Here is a 22,583-nt window from a genome sequence, read left to right as displayed (position 1 = left end):
CAGGATTATGTGTACACCAGCGGCATTTTCACCGTGAAAAACGCACATTCCCTCTCTGCGGCTCCAAGGGAGCTCATTGATCCAGGTCTGGAGCTGAGGGCCAGTCATTTCAGTCTGGCTTTGGAGTGGCTGCAGGCGCTGCAGACTCGGTTTGTTTACATGGGCACCGCTGAATTCTCGTCAGCAGGATCTGGCCCAAGTATTACAGAAAGACGGTGAGGATGAAACGTAGCATGTCGAGGTCAGGAGAATAAATGCGCGTGGCCTTAGGAAAAATCAAAAACATCTTCCAAACGCACAAACATTTGTTCATCCACCTACGTCTCAAAACAGAGGCCGATGCATTGGTGTGTCTGGACGTGTTCTCATGTGCTGACACACACACGCTGGTGTCGTGGGATGAATGCCATGAAGAGTATCTAATGCCATACAAAAGGGTCAAAGTTAGCAAAGGGTCACTTAGTATAGGGTGAAGTAAGAGACACAGTGATAGCAGCAGCCATGTGCCAGCTGCCACCTGGCTTTGGGGATGTGGCGGATCTGGGGTGGGGATTAGGACCCAGCTCCATCCCAGCAAGGAGCTGGAGCACCGGCCAGGCCCCCTGCACGGCCCCCTGCACCCAGTGGTGTCAGAGCAGGGTACACATCTGAGTTCTAAAGTGACTCATCAGGAAGTAATCACTTTTTAATAATTTTTAAGATATATGAATGTGTCTTCTTTCAGCTTTGTACAGAAAATGATGTTTTATCAATCTTTTATGTCCTGTTATTTTTTATATTGAAAATCCACATAAAAGGGCAAGAACCCTCTGTGTATCCTTTGCTTTTGATGCAATATCTATTTTACTCTAGCTCAAACGTCTGTCTCTGAACACATAGAATTCACAGACAGGGAAACCTGACACAGGTACTTTCATTTCTATAATTTCACAAAACCATTTCATCATTTCAGGGCTTTATGAATATTTGAACCACAAGTACACACAGTCAGAGGTCTGTTTCCCTTAAATGTTGACATCCCCACATAGTTTTGATTTTGGAAATAATTGCATTTTCATGATGGATGAACTAATTTAACAAGAGTGAAGAGTACGCAAACACCAGGTAAACTCAGACCAGAGACGCGCAAACACCAGGCACACTCAGAGCAGAGAGAGACGTGCCAGCTGCAGTGTAACCACACACCACCAACTGATCAGGACGCTTGAGCAGAACGGCTGGACAGTCCAGCAGCCAAGGTCACCTCATTTTCCTAAGCCACCCTTCTTCTCATGTAACGAACTTAGCGATAGGCTCACCTTTCTTTTTTTCTTCTGTAAACTTTTCTAGTCTTATTTTTTATTCCAATGTGATCAATTTTACATTTGCTTTTAAATTAAAATGTAAGGGATCCTCCCAAGAGTTTGTTCCAGGGAACTGTCCCTTCAGTATCTAAGTGAGGGCGCCGTGTCTGCAGCGCTGCCCAGGTTGCAGGCAGTTCCACCCCCGAGTGGCAGGTGGTCCTGGGCGCACCCACCTACTTACTGTGCCTGTGTTTACAACAACTGAGGGAATTCCCTTAAGATGACGTTCAAAAAAATAAGACACTGCGCATATCTTACAGCAAGATAACGTCAGGGTTTAAAACATTAAAGCCCACGCCTGTGCAACTACTCATGACACCTTAACCTCAGCACCGCGGCGTCAGCTGGCGGGCGGCAAAGAGCTCCAGCTCCCTCCGTGCCCACCTGGCGCTCAGCGGTCCCGCACCAGGGAATCGGAATTTTCGATTCTGAAATTTCCTGTTGACGCTCCCGGTTTCTCCACATCACTTCACCGTGGAGTCCCCCAGCCAGGCAGCCTCTGTGGGCCACGCCCTGCGCGCTGATGTGGCCAGGGCAGGTGGAGGACATTCCTCAAACCGAGGCATCTTGGAATGAAGCTGGTGGGGTTCGCCTCAGTCCCTCGCACAGATGCTGTGAACTCCTGTCACCACTGTTACTCAGCTCAGCAGCCTGTGAGCCTGAAGAAGCAAGTCTGGGGTGGGGCCTCCCAGACCGCAGGACGCAGATGCCTGGGGACTCCCGCCAGGCAGCTTCGCCATTGCCGCCTCCTTTTCCTCAACGCCACATCGGATCATGCACCCTGCACAGACCTTACCAGACCGTGTTCTGCGTGTCAGTGGGGAATCATGAGACCGTGGGATCCTAGCGGGCCACTGCTCCTCCGAGATGAGCCCTGACGGCGCCCAGGACGCCCCGGGCAGCGGGGCAAATGCGGGGCTGGCGGCTCGGGCTTTCCACGCTCCGGGGCCACCTGCCCTCCCGCCCTGACAGGCTCAGTCCTGGCCAGAGCGTTGCCTGTCCTCCCCCTGCTTCTTAAGCATCTCACTGTGTCTGTCTGTCGTTTATAATTGGATTCACTTCAAGAAGACACCTGGTTGGACATTTTTAAAGAGCCTCCAGCCAGCCTGTTCTGGACGTCCCCGAAGTTAAGACGCAGAGCGCTGGGGGCTCCCCTGCACGTCTAGGGCTCAAATCATGCATTTCTGACAGGGGCCCTGGGCCCAACACCACTGTGGGGAACCAGCCCTCCCTGAGCGCCCCGCGGCCTCTGCACTTTTACAGGGCACCTCGGTGAATGGAATATTCAAAACCGGGATGGAACGACTATTGAATTTAGTGCACGCACACTGCTCGGAACAACCCACCCCTCTCAAGAGCATAGATCACACATTAGACACACACGGAGTCTCCAATTTTAGGATAAAGTTCCGCTTTCTCGCTGACTTCCTACCAACATTAACCCGGTCAGGAGGTCTGCAGGGAGCCGCTGGGAGCACAGAGCGCAGGAAGATGGCCCTGCTGTTCCCTGAGGGACGCGGAGCCCACGAGGGAGGCCCGCGTGCTCCCGACTCCGCATGGCGCGTGTCCACCAGGCTGGGCTTCTGTTGGCTCCGAGTTTCTTCTGTTGTCCACGGTGATGACTCTAAGACAGAATAGGTACCTGAATGGACTGATGCCTCACAGGAAATACAACTATTGCTTTATTCAAACATTTAGAAAATAAATACAATAAATCAGGGTTTTTTCCCCTGAATATTAAATGCAGATGTACTGTATGCATATGAAATTTTTGATTAAAATGTCTTTCACCAGTCTGTCTGTTTAATTAAATAAAGCCTGTTTGGTATTAATCAAGGCACAAAGAATTTATACCCCAAATCCAGATTAATTAAAAGCCTGGGAGCTTGAAGAACAGGATGTGTATGAAGACAAAAATAAATCAATCCGAGCATGATATTTATGAATACGGACTAATTGTGAACAAAATATAAATAATTTAGACTGAGCAATGTATGTCAGCCATGGGGTGGGATTATTTTATATTATAGAACATATTCAAATGTAAGTTTGAACCCAGAATTTGGATCAAGGTTCCTATTTTTAGCATTTATTGTTCATCTCAGAGTAATGATAGCTCTCAGGAATTAATCCCTTGCAAATGCCAGAGCTTTTAACTACCTGCTCAACTGTGTCTGGAAGTGAGTCCAAAGTGGCACCTTCTCTGTTCTTGTGGAATTTGGTTCAGTCTTATTTAAAATTGCCACTTTGTCCCTATGTACAGCATAGACTTAGCTCTCCATAAAGAGGCACTTGGCCCAGGCACTGTGGAGAATTTAAAATCCATGTACTATTCACCAAATTAAAACATACATTAGTCCTTGGCTACTTATTTACAGTTTTTGGCCAGGGCTGGGTTTGAACCCACCACCCCCGGCATATGGGGCCATACCCTACTCCTTTGAGCCACAGGCACTGCCCCTCCTTGGCTACTTTTTAAAGGGTATAGGAGATCAATATATTTGGTTATCTTTACAACAACAACAACAACAAATAAAGCCTCAGCACTACATCCCCTGTAAAAGCTTCCTCGATCCGTGTATCAATTACTTCTCCCTAAAGCTGCGCAGGTGGGTGAGACCAAGCTCAGAAGGAGAGGATTCTGTAAATCCAGGGTTCGTTACGTCACAGCCACCTGCCATACATCAGATCTTCTACTAGAGAAGACAAATTACTTCAATGTGATTGCTGATCTCAGTCAGAATGGAATAGGGCCCTGAACCATCTCAGACTGTGCAGAAAACAGGTGGCCGAGGGCAAACTCCAGGTCTCAGGCTCCCTGGTGAACCGCTGCCTGGTCCTCCCTCTCCTCCTCACTCCCATCTTTCTTCTTGTTTCCATTCTTCGAGGTACTTCAAGAGGAGAATAAGGACACAACTCTTGTATGTAAAGTAGAAATCAGACTTAAATAGAGTGGCATTCCAGGCACCTGGGACAAGACACATTATTCAAGGAGAATCCTGGGATCCGATTGGGCCAGAATGAGCTATCAGTCTCGCCAAACCTGATTGTCAAAAGTAAATTCTATGATCATTAATGAATACCGTAGATGTTGTAGAGGAGAATACTAAAGAATATTCTATGATGTGGGGTCTTGGAAAGCCTAAAGAAGCCAGGGACCCTAGAACACATGACTCTCAGATTTGACCACGGCTAATATTCACAAACCAGCTGCAAGCTGGGGTGCACACAATCCCATAACAAAGTTCTGTATTTTAAAAAAGAAATATGACAACATGTAGAATTTGAAAGACCATTTAACACACATTTATTAGCTGTTTTGTGATAATTATCACCATCATTTTCATATTATTAAAAAGTAGGTAGGTGAATAGCTTTAAGGAATTTAATAACACAAAAGTCAACTTGATATATGTGCCATTAGTTACTGATGTCTTTAATGATCCCAGTTTCAAAGAGTTTTAGATTATTTAAGTTAAATATTATCACAGTGAAACGTATGGAGCTGATTAATTTTTTACTTCTGGGGAAAAATTTAGCAACATCTTCTGTTTTCTTTGAAAAAATTATGTATTAAAAATTTGTTCTGGTATCCTAATTACTAATTACTTCTAGTTTAAAAAAGTAATAAATTTGACAATGGGCATAATTCTCTATGAATTCTGAGATTTGAAATGATGTACGTGGTAATAGTTTTGTGTCCAGATTTAAGCTGAAAATGCCGAAGGTGTGCAAATTCACATCGCAAAGTCATTACCAAAAGGTGGAACCTGCTCTTCTCCTAAAAGCATTGGAAAACCCTGGAGAACACACATTTTCAATTCAACCCTTGATCAATGACAAGCACTAAAAATATTTGGCAGGAGGTTTGCAGCATTTAAAAATGAAAGATATATTTTAGCAGGGGAAAAACGTTCTGTGCTTTGTTCGGAAATGACAGGCGTTCGTTGGTACAGATGAATTTGTAGAAGCATCTTTGGACAGGTCCGGTATCTTCCTTCCCCATTTCACTGAAGGATGGTTTCACACTCTCCCATAGGCTCCAAGGGTGGAGTGATAGAGAAGAGGCATTTCCAGCCAGCTTGTGGTTTATCTTCCTCTGGTGGGAAAGGCTTTCCACCACCCAGCTGAAGAGCAAAGAGCCGTCTGGCTGCAGACAGTAATGCAGGTGAGGAAGGAAATCCCACAGAACGAGGAGTGAGGGTGATGGGGAGAGGTTTGCTCGGCCAGGGAGAGCCTCACAGAAGAGGGCGTCCTTCAAAGTTAAGCCACCAGGGAAATAGAGCAATAATCTCAGTGTCATTCTTCCTCAAACCTTTAAATTTTCTAATTTTTCTCATGCACATTCTGGTCAATAACTTCCCTTAGCTTTTCTCACTTTCTAAATACTGTTTCTCAGATTTTCCTGTAAAGTGTGTATTAAAAACTAATTTTAACAGGTAGTTTCTATGGTCGTTATAATCTAGAATCAACATCTTGAGGTTTTGAGGACTTTGGGGACAGCCTTTTGTGTCTTGCTTTGCACTGAATGAAAACCATGAAATTAAAGTTGCACCCCCCGCCCCCCACAACAGGAACCTGTGGGGTGTTTCACATCAGTGATCCTTCGTTTCTGGAAATGTATGAAATATGATGGAAAGTATTTCTCTCATCTCGAACACATCTTGGAAAAGCTTTCTAATTTGTAGAGTCCAGCTGATAGGAATGGAAAGTTCTGTAGCTGGTAGGGTCACTCTAACCAATCCTCGACTGTTTGGTTCCTCCCCAAGGCTCTTGTCCACCGCTTCTATCCATAACCCACGGTGACACCTGACACCAAGGAGCTCACCTTCCACTGAGCAGAGTGCCTGATTTCAAGGAATGTTCTTGCTGTGCCCCAGCTAGAAACCCCGTCTGTGAGCTGCCGAAGTGGCTGCCTGCTGCCAGGCCCCTTGTTCTCTCTTTTGAAGGCTGTTCCCAGTGGAGAAAATATTGAAATGGGAATGACAGATACTTCTGTGAGTATTTTTAATGCAACACTGAGATTACCCCCATGCTATTGTTTCCTCAGATGATGGGCCCTCGCCTCACAGCTGGAAGGACCAGAGGTGTCCTTACTGCTGTTCTTACACACCAAGTCGGGCTGTTCCCAGCCCCTTATTAAGATGACACTACAGTTGTTTATCCCCAGAGGTTTGGTTAGGGTTACGAAAGGCTCTGAAAACATGAATAGCCCTTATTTTCCCTTTCTCCCTTCAGAAACCATGGTAGACTCCTGCATGTTGAAAATAAAATCACTTTGGTTCCGACACCACGGACTGAGGAAACTCTGAACTTCCACCAGGCCTGCCTGCAGGTTACGGGATCTGGGCTTCCCACCTCAGTGACATTTGCCGTGACATCTGCATGAACCAGCTGGTAATGGTTAGTTTGCTTCCTATCAATTGTGGTTTTGAATTAGACTTGTTAATAAGGACGGATGGAAGGCAGGTGTGATGCTCTGAGCAGCTACTGGCGTGTAATTGCTCCCAGCCATTGTTTCAAGCCGTCTCCATTGTCCCGCGGCAGGTGCCAAGCACAGCTCTGCCAGTGGCACAGCTATTCTATTCAGGCTCTGTTCACAAATCTAAATTTATCATGGGAACTGGCTTTCAAACAGAAATGTTAATAGTAAAAGCAGAGTTTATAATAGCTGAACTGATGAAAAGAAAAAAAAAATCCCAGTCTTTTCAGGAATTTAAAGAATGTAACTTTCCATTTATAGGCTGTCAGCTCACTGGTAAGTTTAAAAATCTGAATTTTTCACTACTTTTTGCAGTAAAATTAAGACCAATATGCAGCCAAGCTTAAACTCCATTTTAGAGAATCTCTCTTGAAATGTTTTAAAATCATTATACATCATTCAACTTAGCCATGAACCCATGGGGTAGCCATGTCCTCCAGGATCAAAAATGTGATGGGTTCTCAGTCAATGCAAAGTCTTAAGCTACGTAGAAATACTGCACGGTGGAATTTCCAAAGTGGAATTTATGTCTTCTGTACATTATTTGGGGGGAAATGGAGGAATAATTGGTTTGGAGTTTGTGAAAACTTTGTGCATCTAGATCTTTTATTCTGTGCTTGAAAATATCACAACATACAATAATTACAGATTGAGGAAGACTGAAGCCTTGGAGCCTTTGCCTTGTTTTATCAAGAACAGTCTGCCTTGAGAGGGAGGGGAGGGGAGGAGAGGATAAGTGGAGGGAGGGTAATTGGTGGGACCACACCTACAGTGCATCTTACAGGGGTACATGTGAAACTTACTAAATGTAGAATAGAAATGTCTTAACACAATAACTAAGAAAATGCCATGAAGGCTGTGTTAACCAGTTTGATGAAAATATTTCAAACTGTATATAAAACCATCACATTGTACCCCATGACTGCATTAATGTACACAGCTATGATTTAATAATAATAAGAAGAACAGTCTTGAAAATGGATTTAAAGGGAAGAGTTTTTTAAAATAGTTCGGTGGCTGCGCTGGACCAGAAGGCAGACGTTGATTTCCTGAGCGTTCCTGCCTGTGGCTGCCTTCATGTTGACACAAGCCCATCTCACTGTCAGCATGATTTTGCAGGAACTAGGTGACTTTTGAAAATGCAGCTTCTTGGTCAACAGATCCTAACTTATCAAAAGCTGCAATAATTGCTTAACAGACACTAGGAAATGCCAGATGCGCAGGGATTGTGGTGGTGACAGGGTGGTAGGGTAGAGTGTCAACTGAGGCAGGGTTGGGGTTTGGAGTGGGGCTGACCCAGCTTCCTCAGTGCCGTCCGAGATGGTGCAGACATCTGTCCCTGCACCAGTGGGGCTGTTCTCTGCTACAGGCCACCACACAGATAGACCTCCAGTGCTTACAGGAGATTCTAGCATGACATGTTTGCCTACAACATTATTCTAATATTCAGAGAAAATCACAGTATTTTACCAAGTAAAATGTCTCCTGTGTACAATATGCACCCACATTTTGGCCCAAACTGTCAGGAAAATGGCCCTGGAGAAAGCAGCTGGCTTTCAGCCAGGAGAAGCACATCCGGGGCCTGGGACCCCCTGGGAGACCTTCAGATATCACCACTCCTTCCATAGCTGCCCGCTCTCTGAAGCCTGCCCTTCCCTTGCTCCAGGGAGTCCTTTCTTCCCCACCACGTTGGGGGTCATGGCTGACATGGCCACAAACATGGCTGCCTGGGCAGGAACTTCAGAAGCTGCTTGGCCCATGGGCAGCCCGGTGGGCCCCTGGGGCCTGTGTGGCTGGCCCTTGGGCCCCAGTCTTTGCACTGCACAGCCCTGGCCCACCCCACTGGCCCTGCCAGTGCCCTCTTCCCTGATGTGGCACCCGGCAGAGCCCGCCTGGCCTGCTAGACCCTGGGTCCTTGCCCACCACCTAAGTCACCTGGGGATCACCCCTGCTCCTGTCTCCCCACAGTGCATTTCTCCTCCTGGAAGTCTCTGCTCTCGGAGATGCTACCAACATCCCCTATGGGGTTGGCTTCTGTCACTCCATGCTGGAATGTAAGCTCCAGAGTAAAGAGGGACACGGCCAGTTCTGCTCACGCTAAGGCCACACCCAGGCTGGGGGGAGGCCTGGTAAATTACAGGAGGTGGTATGAGGTCTAAGGGATGGATTAATTCACCAGCCTCAACAGGGCCATTTGGGGACACAGGGGTCGGAGCGTGGCACGGGATCCTCTGCCCAGTGTGTCACCTGCCACACTGTTTTTCTGTCAGATCACTGGCCAGGAGTATTGTTCACATTTTAAAGTCTTAAACCTACAGGAAATGTATGTGAATACTACATGGACCTAGGCTGGAGCATACATTTCCCCAACTCTGTCAATTTGTATATCTCCTCTCATGGTGTTCCCCCATCCCTGGTGTGTAACCCACAGTTTCTGTCTAAGTTTCACCTGCACCCCATGGGACACTTCACAGAGAGCTTTGTGGCTCAGGGTGTACCCTTCCCTGCCCATCCCTCCTCTCCTGGGACCGTGTGGGGTGCAAAGTGCAGCCCTGTCCCTCCTCTCCTGGACTCTGTCCCTTCAGGAGACCTCCTGTGTGGATTCACACTTGGACTCGTCAGTAGAAACTCTGCCTCAGTGGAGGAGTCTTTCTGAGCCCTCGTCCCAGGGTATACTGGGTGCTGCAGCCTCCACACTGGTGACCCTGGATCTGTGCACCTGGTCGAGGACTTATCAGCACTTTTTGTAGGATGAGTTCCTGGACTTGATTGTCAGACCTTCTGTGGTGACATCTCTGTTGGCCATTCCAGAGAGTTCCAGAATTACTCTGAATGGTGGGCTGGGCACTGGCATCAGTGCACATCCTCCCACCGGTCCCATCTCGAAGGTGAACTAGGGACAGTCAGCAATGAGGTGTGTGGCACTTTTTCTAGGAGGAGTTTAGAAACATAATTGTCCAACCTCATCATTTGTGGGGAGGCACTTGGAGCCTGCAGAAGCTGTCCTGCTCATGACGGGCTCCTCTGCCTTCAGCCTCCCTAGAGAGGGGAGGTGCCTTGGCTGACCCGCCCTCTGGGGCTTGGCGCATTGAACTCTAATTTGCCCAGTGGAAATAGAACTTGCAGCTGGGAACAAGAGACTTGAGAGAGAGTTTTCTGCTGGAAAGCAATAACTAATATTGAAACTGGAGCAGCCCACTTAGCTTTTGTGTATTTTTCTCCTTTCTCACCTGTCAAAGAATTGCTGGGCAATAGTTTATGACATTAGTCTGAAAACAAAATCAATCGTGTCCAGAAACCACGCAGGGGAGGAAACACTCTGAAAGTGCTTCTGCACAAAACACCTAGAAATGTCAGATAAAATATTTTAAAAGTCCATCAAGTGCAATAGTCCACTTGGAATAAACAGGGAAACCCTCAAGGGTGAAGATTTAACAGGGAGTAAAGACAGGATGTGATTTTCCCTGACGCGTCAGCTTCCTTGGGGCACCCACTGCCCTTGGTGACTCAGAGTTCTGCTTTGAATAGCCCAGCAGAGAAATGGGAGAAGACTCTGAGCCCATCCACGTGGGGAGTGAGAGTGAGACTCAAAATATAGCTGAGGTCACAAAAGTAACCACCTCAGGGGGAAAGCGGGCAGGACACGTTCTAACCAGGAGGACAGAAACGTCTCGGCTCTGCATGTAACAAATGTATCTTCCAACAACTTACAAACAAACAAACAAAAAAGTGTCTCTAAGGCTTTAGATTCAAATTTTTACTGATGTTTTTGGTTCAGAAAACCTCGTGTCAAGACATATAGATAGAATCTGGGTCCACGATGCCCTAAGGAGCATGTCACAGACGTCAGCTCACATTCTCGCCAGGAGGGTGAAGTGGATCAGGCCACTTGAACCCCAGGAAATAAACAAGAAAACAATAACAAAAAAATAAGTCAGCAGAAACAAATACTGCCTGTCATTCAGGTAATTGAATTACCAGGATGTGTTACAAAAGGCAGTTAACACAGAAAGAAAAATGCAAGAGGCACCAAAATGATTGGAAAGAAACAAAATTGCATTGAAATAAAATATTGTACTGATAAAAACTGAACCCAAGATGACTACAAGGTATAAAATAAATGCCTCTGATAGGAAAACAGATGAGTATCTGTTCCCGGCAACTCATCCATATGGCAGGCTAAAAATCCTGAATGATCTGGCCACAGGAAATCCAAATCAGAGCAAAGAATGTAAAGGCGACTGTGGAAACACTGGGGCACCCAAAAGCTAAAGGAAATGTCCTGGGTCCCTGCATCAAGCTCACCCTCCGATCCCAACAGGAAGGTGTGTGGGTGTCATAAATACTGGAGCATTGGTGCCAGCCCAAGACCCAGAGCTCCGAAGGCTGGCTGCCGGGAGGTGCATTTTTCCAGTAAGGACCAGTTTCAGGAGGAGAATTTGATGACAACAATGAAGGTGCTCCCCTGAGCTCTTCATGGAAGGTGAGTGTGGGCACATGCCCCCTCCCTGGCCTCCGAGGGTGGAAAGTTGGGGGTCTCTTCATCCTTGAACTCCAGCCCCAGAAGCTGATGTGTCCATCTCTCCCTTGCCTCCAAAGTGGATTCATCAACACACACCGGGACTTCCCGTCACTGGCACCGTCTGCCGGAGGCTTTGCCCGTAAGTGCCCCCAGGAGCTTTCCTCCAGATTGGCTTAACTTTATAAACTGGCTTCTGCATCACCTAATAGATCTCACCCTTGGGCACTGCAGTTACATACCTGGGCAGAGGTCAGTTACTTGTATAAAGGAAAACTTTGCCCAGAAATTAGGATAGACTCTGAAATCCCAGTGAAGTGCATATTTTATATATATATATATATATATATATTTTGAACAGTGTTAAACAAAGATTCCTTAATGGTAGTTGTAGGTTGAGAATGAAGCAGAACTGTAGGAAACAGATGCAGGTGCCACAACTCCCAGGACCAGCACCTGGGCGTCCTGCCCCTCCACCCTCAGAACCTCCCTCACGCTCAAAGCTGATCCCCGTCCAGACCTCACGGAGCCACTTACAGACCAGTCCAGGGCTAAGTCTCTGCCATTTGGCCCTGGCAGTCTTTGGGTAGCCTCCCAGGAGCCATTATTATTATTATTTTCTGCAGTTTTTGGCCAGGGCTGGGTTTGAACCCACCACCTCGAGTATACGGGGCTGGTGCCCTACTCCTCTGAGCCATAGGCACTGCCCAGCCAGGATTCATTATTTATTTCTTCATTTCCTTTAGGAAGAATGTCAGATTAAAATGAAGGCATTTCATCAAATGAAACTTTGTGGGTCACAGTGAAAGTTAAAGATTTTCAGAATTATGAGAACTTCTTACTTTGCACCAAAGGACCCTCCCGAAATGCATTTAACTTACCACAATGGTTAATATGGCGTCACAATAGTTTTAACTGTGGCTGGTGCTACTCTGCATGTTACTGTGATCCTGGGAACGAGACTGCACTTGTCAGAGCCGGGGAGACTCTGGCACAGGGAGGGACCTCGCCGAGTAAAACATGGGAGGTCCAGGAATCCTAGAGTAGGACGCAGGCTGGGACAAAGTCCCCTACAAATGTACACTGTGACAACCTCAGAGGAAGAGGAAAAACGGCTCTGACTTGAGCAATTTGAAAATGAGTGGGGCAGAGGATGAGAGGTAAGAGGCCCTGCAGGTGCGTGCCACGCTCAGGCTAACCAGTGCCTCGCATGAGGTGTTGGTTAACCATTATGAGACCACAGAACAGGTCCTGAGAGGGAGTCATCCAGGGGGTGAGGACTGGTGCCAGGCTTCTGACTGTGAGAGTGGAAGCTTACAGATGGACACAGGCAGGACTCTGAATGGCCCACGGGATCGTGGACTGGAGCTGGGGCAGCCGGATGAAGTCATCTTTTACTGAGTATGGATACAAATGGGTGCATACAAAGCATCTGTAGACACCGCATACACATGACTTAGAGTACGCACATGTGTCCTGCTAGCTGAGGAGACCCCAGGAGCAGGGACTCCCAGCCTAGACTGTGGATCTGATACATTTTCTGACAAAAGAAATGGGGATCCTCAGAGAAACACCTGATCTGGGGCTGTGGCAGGTCAGAGATGGGATGGAGGATCTTGTACCAGAAGGAAAGGAAGTGCTCCCCTGAAAACACAGGCAGACCCCAGATTACACAAAGCACAGTGAGACTGCATCAAAGGGACTCCAGTCATACAAGCTCTCGGTGCTCCAATCTGGAATAATTTCAGCAGCAAAACAAACAGAGGATTAGGGTAAAACCCAGAGTCTGCCATAAATTCTCATGAGTCCATCCTGATGTTGGCCAGTAATTGAATATACAAGTAAATAGAGATCTCTGTATAGAGCTCTATTTATTTATTTAAAAAAAAACAGAGAGAGAGAGAGAGAGAGAGACCCCCATGCAGAGAATTCTAAAGGCTTCCTGTGGACAGTCCATACCCGGGGATGTGGAGGTCCTGCTTCACTCCTGGGATGTGGGCTGCTCATCTTGACATTCTTTTAAAGAGTTGGGAATGGACAAGGAGAAAAAGAAACACACAGGGCGGCTGTGAGCCGGCACCCTCATCACTGTCCCAGCCAGGCCTCAGGTCAGCCCCAACAGGAGTCATAGGAGCAGGGGTCATAGGAGCTGCCGGCATGAGCCCTCCATGTGTGCTCTGAGAGTGGCTCCTCCTCTGTGGTCTCACTCCCTGTGGCTCCAGCGTGACCAGGAGAAGTCACTGGAAAAGCTCCACTTGAGTGGACAGCCTACCAGGTACCAACGTGACCTCCTCACCACTGTCAAGGTTGTGAAAAATTGGGGCCTTCTGAGAAGACGTGACGCCTACCTACTACACGCAGGGGACCCTGAAACAGAAAAAGGATGTGGGGGGGGGAATGAAGAAATAGAAATACAATATGAACTTTAGTAAGGAATGACGCGTCAGCACTGGCTCCCTGGCTGTGACAAATATCCCACAATAATAGATCACCAACCACACAAGCTGGACGCAGACCACGTGGGGACCTGCCACTGTGTCATCCAGTTGTTTACAAGTATAAAATTATCCTAAAATAAACGAAAATTGAAGAACATTGGCCATGTGCAATCAAAGCAGACAGAGGACATGTCTTTGTAAACAAATTTGAGTCAACTCCTGTCTCAAAAATTAATCTATATTGTATAATCAAAGCTCTCCTGGACATACTAGGTTGGTTGTGGACAGATAACCAGAGGGGAAAAGCCCTGGTCTTAGGCAGATTCTCAGAGGTACAAAGATACGAAACCGTCGAGATTGGAGCCACGTACTTGGTGTTCCCAAGGGAGCAGGCGTCTGAGCAGGGCTGTGGGTTCAGCTAACACACAACTTAGGCTGCATTTGAATCCCAGAGAAAAGCTAAGTGCCTTCGGGGGCTGAAAACCAACACATGGACACACAGCGGAAGATGAGTGATGGCAACGTGAGCCCCAGAACACGATGGTCTTCGGGACGACCCCCTCCGACGCCGCTGAAGTATAGTCAATTCCTTCTGTAATTGCTCCCCCACTCATGTGGGTGTCCTGATGAGATCAAAGCCATTACTGCTCCCTTCATCTGTTCCCACATCCTCCAAAGGGAGGTATTTGTTTGCCGTAAGAAACTCTGGGCAAATTGAAAGGATTTTGATAATGAGATAAATAAAAGCTTCTACTAAACTTAGGCTACTGTGGTTTATTTTCATCAATTTACAATCAGTTGGGAGGGAGGAAAGTCTGGTTGTTTGCAATTGCCTGCAAGGAATTGAGAAATCTCTCTTTGGGGAGGCTGAGGAAAATGAACGGCCGACTCCCTCAAGGTCAAAGTAGTTTGACCCTCTCTTCTGTCCGAGAGCGGATAAGGATGGACGCGCCCTGTTTGGCAGGCCCAGGACTTCAGTCCAGCAGCAAATGCACAGCCAGTGGCTCTGCCGTCCAGCTTCACTTGTTCTAGGGCAGTGGAGATAACAGGTGCAGTGAGAGGACGGGCTGCTTCATGAACTGCTTAGAATTCAGCAAAAGGTGAATGCACAGTTTCTGGGCATATCTCAAGATTAAAAAACGGTGTGATTCTTGTAACTTACATACTGCATTTGAAGAAATCTGAGCTTAATGCTTTAAAACAGACTATCAGTCAAAATGAATTGTTCTCATTTACAAATATCTCCAAAATCATATAGGAACCTTCAAGCTACTATTCCAGAGTTCATCTTGACTGGATTCAAGATTGATTCTGAATGCTGCTTGAACACTGGAATGCAGAAAAAAAGTGGGGAAGACTGGCTGTCATTTCAGATTCCTTTCTGTAAAAATGCTAATTAAAGCAGTGGGTCAGATCTTGCTATGTCAGGCAGAGGCAGTGTTCTCTCTCCTTGGAAACGGTACTGTGCTACAGAAGCACAGAGCTGACAGCTGCCAGGGAAGGGCAGAAAAACCACATGCTGACAAGGTTTCTACTTGCTCGGAATTACAAGGGAGACCCGAGGAGCATGAGCGTATTAGGACGAGAGTGGGTCCACTCAGAGAGCTCGGGCACGGCCCTCACTTCATCAGTCCCCATGGAGCTGTCCTTCCGACTGGTAGTAGTGGGAATCGTACATTCTGAAGAAGGACATAATTTGCATTCACTTTTGTTCTGGGATAAAACATAAATGTCCCACTGATCTTATATTCGTTTTTTTGTTTTGTTTCTAGCCTTGTTTTCCCACGATTTGCAGATTCTAATAGTATCTGAATTACACAGAGACAGAACCATCAGGGAACTTAGGACATTTATGAGAAATCTTTCTCATCATTTTGTTCTTTCTCACTTCCTGTGGATTTTTATGGTTTGATCTTCCACTTGTTCAAACTGAATTCATGTTGAAAACTACAGATTTCCTAAAACCTCGAGCAAGTACGTTATTTCACACATATTTATTGATGATGCATCAGGATTGTTGCACACTCTGAGGAAGGCGTGGTTTGTCGGAGCTGACATTTCACGTGAGAAGCAGCGCTCCTGCCCTCAGTGTGCGGTGCAGAGAGATCAGCCTTGGTGGCAGAATGAGCTGAATATGGGCCAGTGGGCACAGCGCAACTTGGCAGACCCAGCCCCAGCACCAGCGTGAGCTCCACGTCCACCCTCATCACCGTCCCCCCTCGGACGTGGCTGGGGCTGCTGTGACCGTGCCCAGGTCGGTGATGGTCGCTGACCCTTGCCACTGCTCCCAGCTACTCCGGCTGTTCCTCTGTCCTGCTGTCTCTCTGTCCACGTCCCTCACACTTTGGAAGTAGTTCGTGTCTGTTTTTCTCTTTCACTTACATGTCACAGTGTTGATTTTACCCCCTCATCTAGCACATGCATGATGATGTCACATAGTGATATGCTGAAATTTGGGAATCTTTAAAAAATATAATGCCCACAAAAATTGATATAAGAGAGGAGAAGGGGATATAAACATCCTGAAATCACCTCTAGGTTTTTGCTCTGATCATAGCTTTTAAATTAGCTTTTCTGCACCTTTTAAAGAAGCCCAAAAGGGTTTTGTAATTTTTTTTCTTTTAAGAGACAGAGTCTCATTTATCTCCCTCAGAAGAGTGCCATGGCGTCACACAGCTCACAGCAACCTCCAACTCCTGGGCTTAGGCTATTCTCTTGCCTCAGCCTCCCAAGTAGCTGGGACTATGGGTACCCACCACAAAACTGGGCTATTTTTGTTGTTGTTGTTGCAATTTGGCCAGGGCTGGGTTTGAACCCACCACCCTTGGTATATGGGGCCTGCGCCCTACCCACTGAGCCACAGGCACCACCGGGGGTTTGTAATTTTTAATATAAATACCTGATCCCATGGATTTGTGTCTATCCATGGTACAGTATTTTCAAAATGCATTGTAATTATTGGTCTGTAAATAGACCTTTCTTACTCTCCTTAGAAGAAGGGGATACTTCTTATTTATTTGTTCATATGCTCAGAACCCATAGGCACAGCTGACAAGGGGCACACTAAGCTGCACTCAGTGACTGTCTTAGGCCTGCAGGCTTGTGTCTCAGCATAGACAAAGGCACAGACTCTGCGCCTCACTTTGCTTTGATTGTAGATATGATTGTTCATGGATTTAACATCATTTCAACACTGTAGATGTTACCTCAATTCATACCATTTCCAAAAGACTTTTTCATAATTCCAAGTCGTGCCATGCACGTTGGTGACTTATCCTGCAACCTCCAGGCCAGGACTCTCTGGGTGTCTGAAGACAACGATGGAGAGAAGTGGGGTGTTGGAAGCACAAAATAAACGCTCAGAGCGCGTGTCTCTGCCACCCTGGTTTCCAAAGGATTGTTGAAAAATATAATTAATGTTTCCTAATTTTTATCACACTGCACGCACCCGTAAACATGCACACCCTTGGCAATTCATGCTGAAAGTCACCCAAATCTAATGAATCAAATTTTTATAATGAGGAACATAAGATATAACAGATAAGCAATTGCCCAGTAAAAAGATAGCCGTAGTACTTCAGCAAAACTGGATACACAATTAACCACATTTCAAAATCCTACACAAAATGGGGAATGATTGCAAACAGTCAAATTTATGAAATTTTTGTTAAGGCCACTTTAGAGTACAAATCTTATCTGTGTAGAGACCATTCCTGTGGTCAATCTGGCACTTGACAGCAGCTGCAGGAGGATGGCAGCCTCATTTCCAATTACGGCCTCACCTGCTTTCTCTGCTCCCGTCACTCTGGAATGTCCACTGTGCACACGGCCCCTGGTCCCCTTATCTGTGTATTTATTCTAGGTTTTTAAAATTTTTTCTGCCTGAAAATTTTACTCTCAACCCCTGTGTCCCCTGATTAGACAAAGGGGCCCCACCCTGAAGAGACCACTGGTTTAAGTGTTAATCTCACCCCACACCCCTCACAGACTCCTCTAGAATGTTGGACCAAACATCTGGGCCCCTTGTCCCCAGCCGAGTTGAGACATGAAGCTCACACCTGCTGCTCATCTGTGGGCATCTGTCCTACCCTCCTAATTCCAGGCTCCCTGTCCCAGAGCCTTCGAGGGGGCTGCTTTAAATGGGGTTGATGTCCAGTTCCACCCCCCCCGCCGGGCTCACAGCCACTTCTTCAGGTCTGTGACAGGACTGTCCACTCACCTGCTTTCCTTCCAGATCACACACTGTTTCTGATGTTCCCACCCCTGTGGGTTCAAGTTTCTATTATGAAACGTCTTTGTGTTTGTGAGGTGAAGTTAAGTTGCCGTGGTGTCCTTCCTCCAGGGGGTCCTTCCTCCAGGGGGTCTGCCACAGCCCCCGATGTCCCCGTTAGGAGGGGACACATCAGACCTCTGCTCCTGCCCACCCCATCTTGAGTTTCACTGTATTTTTCTCTCGTGTGGGCCTGTGGCTGTTGGCCTGCTGGTTTCAACACAGCGCTGAGCACACGGGGTGCTTGTCTTCCGTTCCTGAGACACTTTACTTAGGGGAATATGCTCTAGATCATGCAAACAGCACCACCTGATCACGTGAGTCCCCATATTAATCCAAAATAAAAAATGAGTTATGGATTTAAAATGTCTTTCCTATAGCACTTGGACTAGAAAGAAGGATCTATTAGATGCATTTAATCTCTGTCTAACATGTTTCCAAAGTCTCTTTATTCAGTAACAATAGAAAGTCAGTAAGTTACTTATTCAAAGTACTCAACTGTAATAGGTTGGAACATGATCTATGCTGAGTCAGTAGATATTTAATTATAGAATTTTGTGTATACTCCTTAACACAAATATATAAGAATTAGGTGTCCTTATTTTCACACATGAGTAATGAACATATTAGTGTAAACTGTGATGATTTTCTTTTACGTAAGTTGGTCAGTGTTGTTGCTGCCATCAAAAGCTGAAGGCCAAATGGTATAAAAGAGAAGTGGGGGCCAGGTGCAGTGGCTCACCCTGTAATCCTAAGACTCTGGGAGGCCAAGGTGGGGGAATGGCTTCAGCTCAGGAGTTCAAGACCAGCCTGAGCCAAGAGCAAGACCCCATCTCTTCTAAAAATAGAGAAACTAGCCAGGCATTGTGGCAGGCACGTGCAGTCTCAGCTATTTGGGAGGCTGAGACAAGAGAATTGTTTAAGCTCAAGAGTCTGAGGTTGCTGTGAGCTATGATGCTACAGCACTCTACAGAGGCCACAGAGTAAGAAGTTCAATCTCAAAAAAAAAAAAAAAAAAAAAGTTGAGAGGGAGAGAAGTGTGCTTGAGTAGTTAAAAGCTATATACATATATATGCACACACACATATTTAGAGAGAAGGTTATATTGCATTTTTTCTATTAAAATTTGGAAATCTCGGGTTGGACTTAAGTCCTTCAATTCTTTTGTTAATTATTACAATTCTTATGTTATTTATTGTTTCTCAAAATGTCTAGTTTTACATAATAATATTTACAAGTTACTTTGATACACAAAGAAATGGTTTTACTTGGGCTTCTTCCATGACTTAGCAATTATGAATTGGGCTGCAATAAACATTCTGGTGCATATATCTTGGTTATAATGTGTTTTTTGGTCTTCTGGATATACACCTAGTAGAGGAATTGTAGGATCAAATTGCAGGTTTATTTTTTTATCTCTATGTGTTCTCCAAACATCTTTCCAAAAGGAATGTATTAGTTTGCCCAAGGGCCCATTGACCTATGAATGGATCAATAAATTGTGGTATATGTACACCATGGAATATTATGCAGCCTTAGAGAAAAATGGAGACTTTACCTCTTACATGTTTAGATGGGTAGAGCTGGGATATATTCTTCTTAGCAAAGTATCTCAAGAAGGGAAGAAAAAATATCCAATGTACTTAGTCTTACTATGAAGCCAATCTATAGCTCTTCTTATAACTGAATTGTAGCCCAAGAAGAAAGGAAAGGGGAGAGGGACGGGATGGGAGGGGGAGGATGGGTGGAGGGAGTGTAAGAGGTGGGACCACACCTACAGTGCATCTTACAAGGGTACATGTGAAATTTACTAGGTGTAGAATATAAATGTCTTAACACAATAACTAAGAAAATGCCATGAAGGCTATGTTAACCAGTTTGATGAAAACATTTCAAATTGTATAGAAAACTAGCACATTGTACCCCATGATTGCATTAATGTACACAGCTACGGTTTAATAAGATATAAATATATATATAAATGATTTTCCTGCAGCTGGCCTGTCCTCTGACACTGGAGACCGGTGGTTTGTCTGGAATGCTGCCGTGTGTCGGTCTGAGTGGTGCCCTGTGGTCAGCATCTGCATTGCATTTTGTGGTTTCTGTCCCTGTGGACTGACCACGTCTCGCCTTACTCTCCCGGGATTAAGCTTCTCCAGTCGACCACAGGGTTATACGACTAAAAATTCAACAGAGCAGGTCTAGAATTTTCTGCACTTGCGGGGAGTTGTCTGAATTTATCACTAACTTCAGGAGGGTTCCTTCCCCCAAATTAAATTTAGGTGCACGGGTCTCGAAGTGTGCATTGTTTCCTATCTGCCGTATTCTAATTGCCAACCTTATTTGTGTCTCCTTAGGTGAAACTATTTCTGGTTGTGGATCCTTTTTTGGAATTGGTTGATTAAATTATAGACCCTTACTCTGAGCCCCTTGACTGCTGTCAAGACATATTTGTGTCAAGCTTCCCTTCCTTCCCTCTCATCATTTGAGAAGCTTTGATTAGTTCACTTTGAAGACTTCCTTCTTATAATGAGAACGTTTCTTAGCATCTTGACCTTCCAGATCATTTATATCAAGACTAATATGTCATAACTTTATGCTTTAATGAACATAGAGTTGATACCACTTTCCACCTTGTACCGAGACCCTCAAACGTGCTACTTTTGGTAACTTATTTTTCTCCCATTAGTTTTTACATTTAGATGGTAAAAGAAAAATAATGCAATTACTTACATGTTTAGTATTGATGCACTGGGATTTAGTTTGTCAATGCATAATATTTAACATATGTAAGGTAATGCAAACTATATGTGAGTTGTGTGGCGTAAAGGCAGAAGGCTTAGTCCTGGACTGTGGATATTTCGAGTGAACTACTCAGAAATCAGGAATAATCAGTCTGAAATGCACAAGTTAGCACAGAGACAACTGCCCCTGGATATGTTCTCAGATTTTAGCTCTTTGTGAAGTTTGGCGTGAGATTCTATTTCTGAAAGGATTAAGACAGAGATTCTCAACCTGTAGCTCAAGACCCCTTTGTAACATTGAAAATATATCCTGCCTATCAGATATCTACAGTATAATTCATCACAGTAGCAAAATTACAGTTATGAAGTAGCAACGAAAATAACTTTATGGTTGGGGGTCACCACAACATGAGGAACTGTATTAAAGGGTTACGGGTTGAGAACCACTGGATTAAGATTTCAGTGGTAATTACATTTTGAAAAGGCATCATCTGATAGAAAACTCACACTTTTAATTCCTCATTTATAAATTGAAATAAGCTGGACCTCATAAAGTTGTGGGTAAATGCTTTACACTGGTTAGCAGGAGAAGCACTGTGATCGCCCCTGGCCACGGCAGGTGTGGGCTCTGCTGCTGCGGCCTTATTTTCAGTATGATCCGTATTATACGAGGACACATACGTGTTCTTTAGCAGAAATGCACACCGATTTTGCACTCAGGAACGAACGACCGGTCATCTAATCAGCAATGGTTGACATGTACCGTAGGAAATGGCATCAGATTTTGCTTCTGGTCAACTTTCCATGTTATTATTATTATTTTTGCAAAAGCAGCTATCTATGCCCTGGACCCTCTCAAAATGCACAAACACAGTGTTCTTTGGAATGCAGCAGGGCTTGCCGTGGACACGCAAAGAAGTCAGGAACGCGGAAACTTTGGCAAAGGCTAATCAATATTTTAGTTGCTTCAGGGTCTACGGCTGCTCTTGGAGATAAGAAAAACACAGAATTTGGGGTCAATAAAAAGTGAAAAAAATCTACAAACTAGTGGAGAAAATAAGAAATAAAACATTTCATTAATGTGGTGGTTTGTCTCCTTGAAATTCCTTTATGAATCTTTGATTTTATAATTACATAACAATATTTTTTTCTTTTTTTAATTTATTTTTCTTACTTCTACATGTGTATATTAGGTTTCCACTTTTGCCTTTGCAGAATTAAAAAGGCTAAATTTAATGACAATAACAATATTTAACATAAGGACTGAGAATAAAAATTGTAATTACATAACAATATCTTAAGTTTGGGGTAAGTGGGCTTGTTTGTATTTTATCAGTGGAGGTAATAACAGATAGTGAGCATTTATTTATAAAACCTATGGGTTTGTGTTGACAATTTGGTAGTAATTTTTTTTCATTTACAGTTTAAAATGTCATAAATTTAAAACCTATTGAATACTTACATCAGTGAACATATACAAAATATAATTTTTCTTTTAACAGATCCGTACATTTAATTTGACAGCTAGATGGGTGAGTAAATGAGTGGATGAGAACCATGCCTGGCACTTGGGACCCAAGGATTAACATTGTGGAATAAATAAGTGAGCATATGAATTATCTGAGCATGAAAAAAATTTGACTAAATTGTATTTTCACTGCTCACATTTGTATAACATTGCCTCAAAACAAAAAAAAATTTATAAGTTTTGATGCAAGAAATGAATTGCTTCATTCAGACTGGTCCCTACATGTCTGGACACCTAATTGTAGTCACCTTTTACTAGT

Source organism: Otolemur garnettii, unplaced genomic scaffold (assembly GCF_000181295.1).
Source record: "Otolemur garnettii isolate 467f Iridium unplaced genomic scaffold, OtoGar3 scaffold00019, whole genome shotgun sequence".
Classification (NCBI taxonomy): domain Eukaryota; kingdom Metazoa; phylum Chordata; class Mammalia; order Primates; family Galagidae; genus Otolemur; species Otolemur garnettii.
This window is presented reverse-complemented; position numbering follows the sequence as displayed.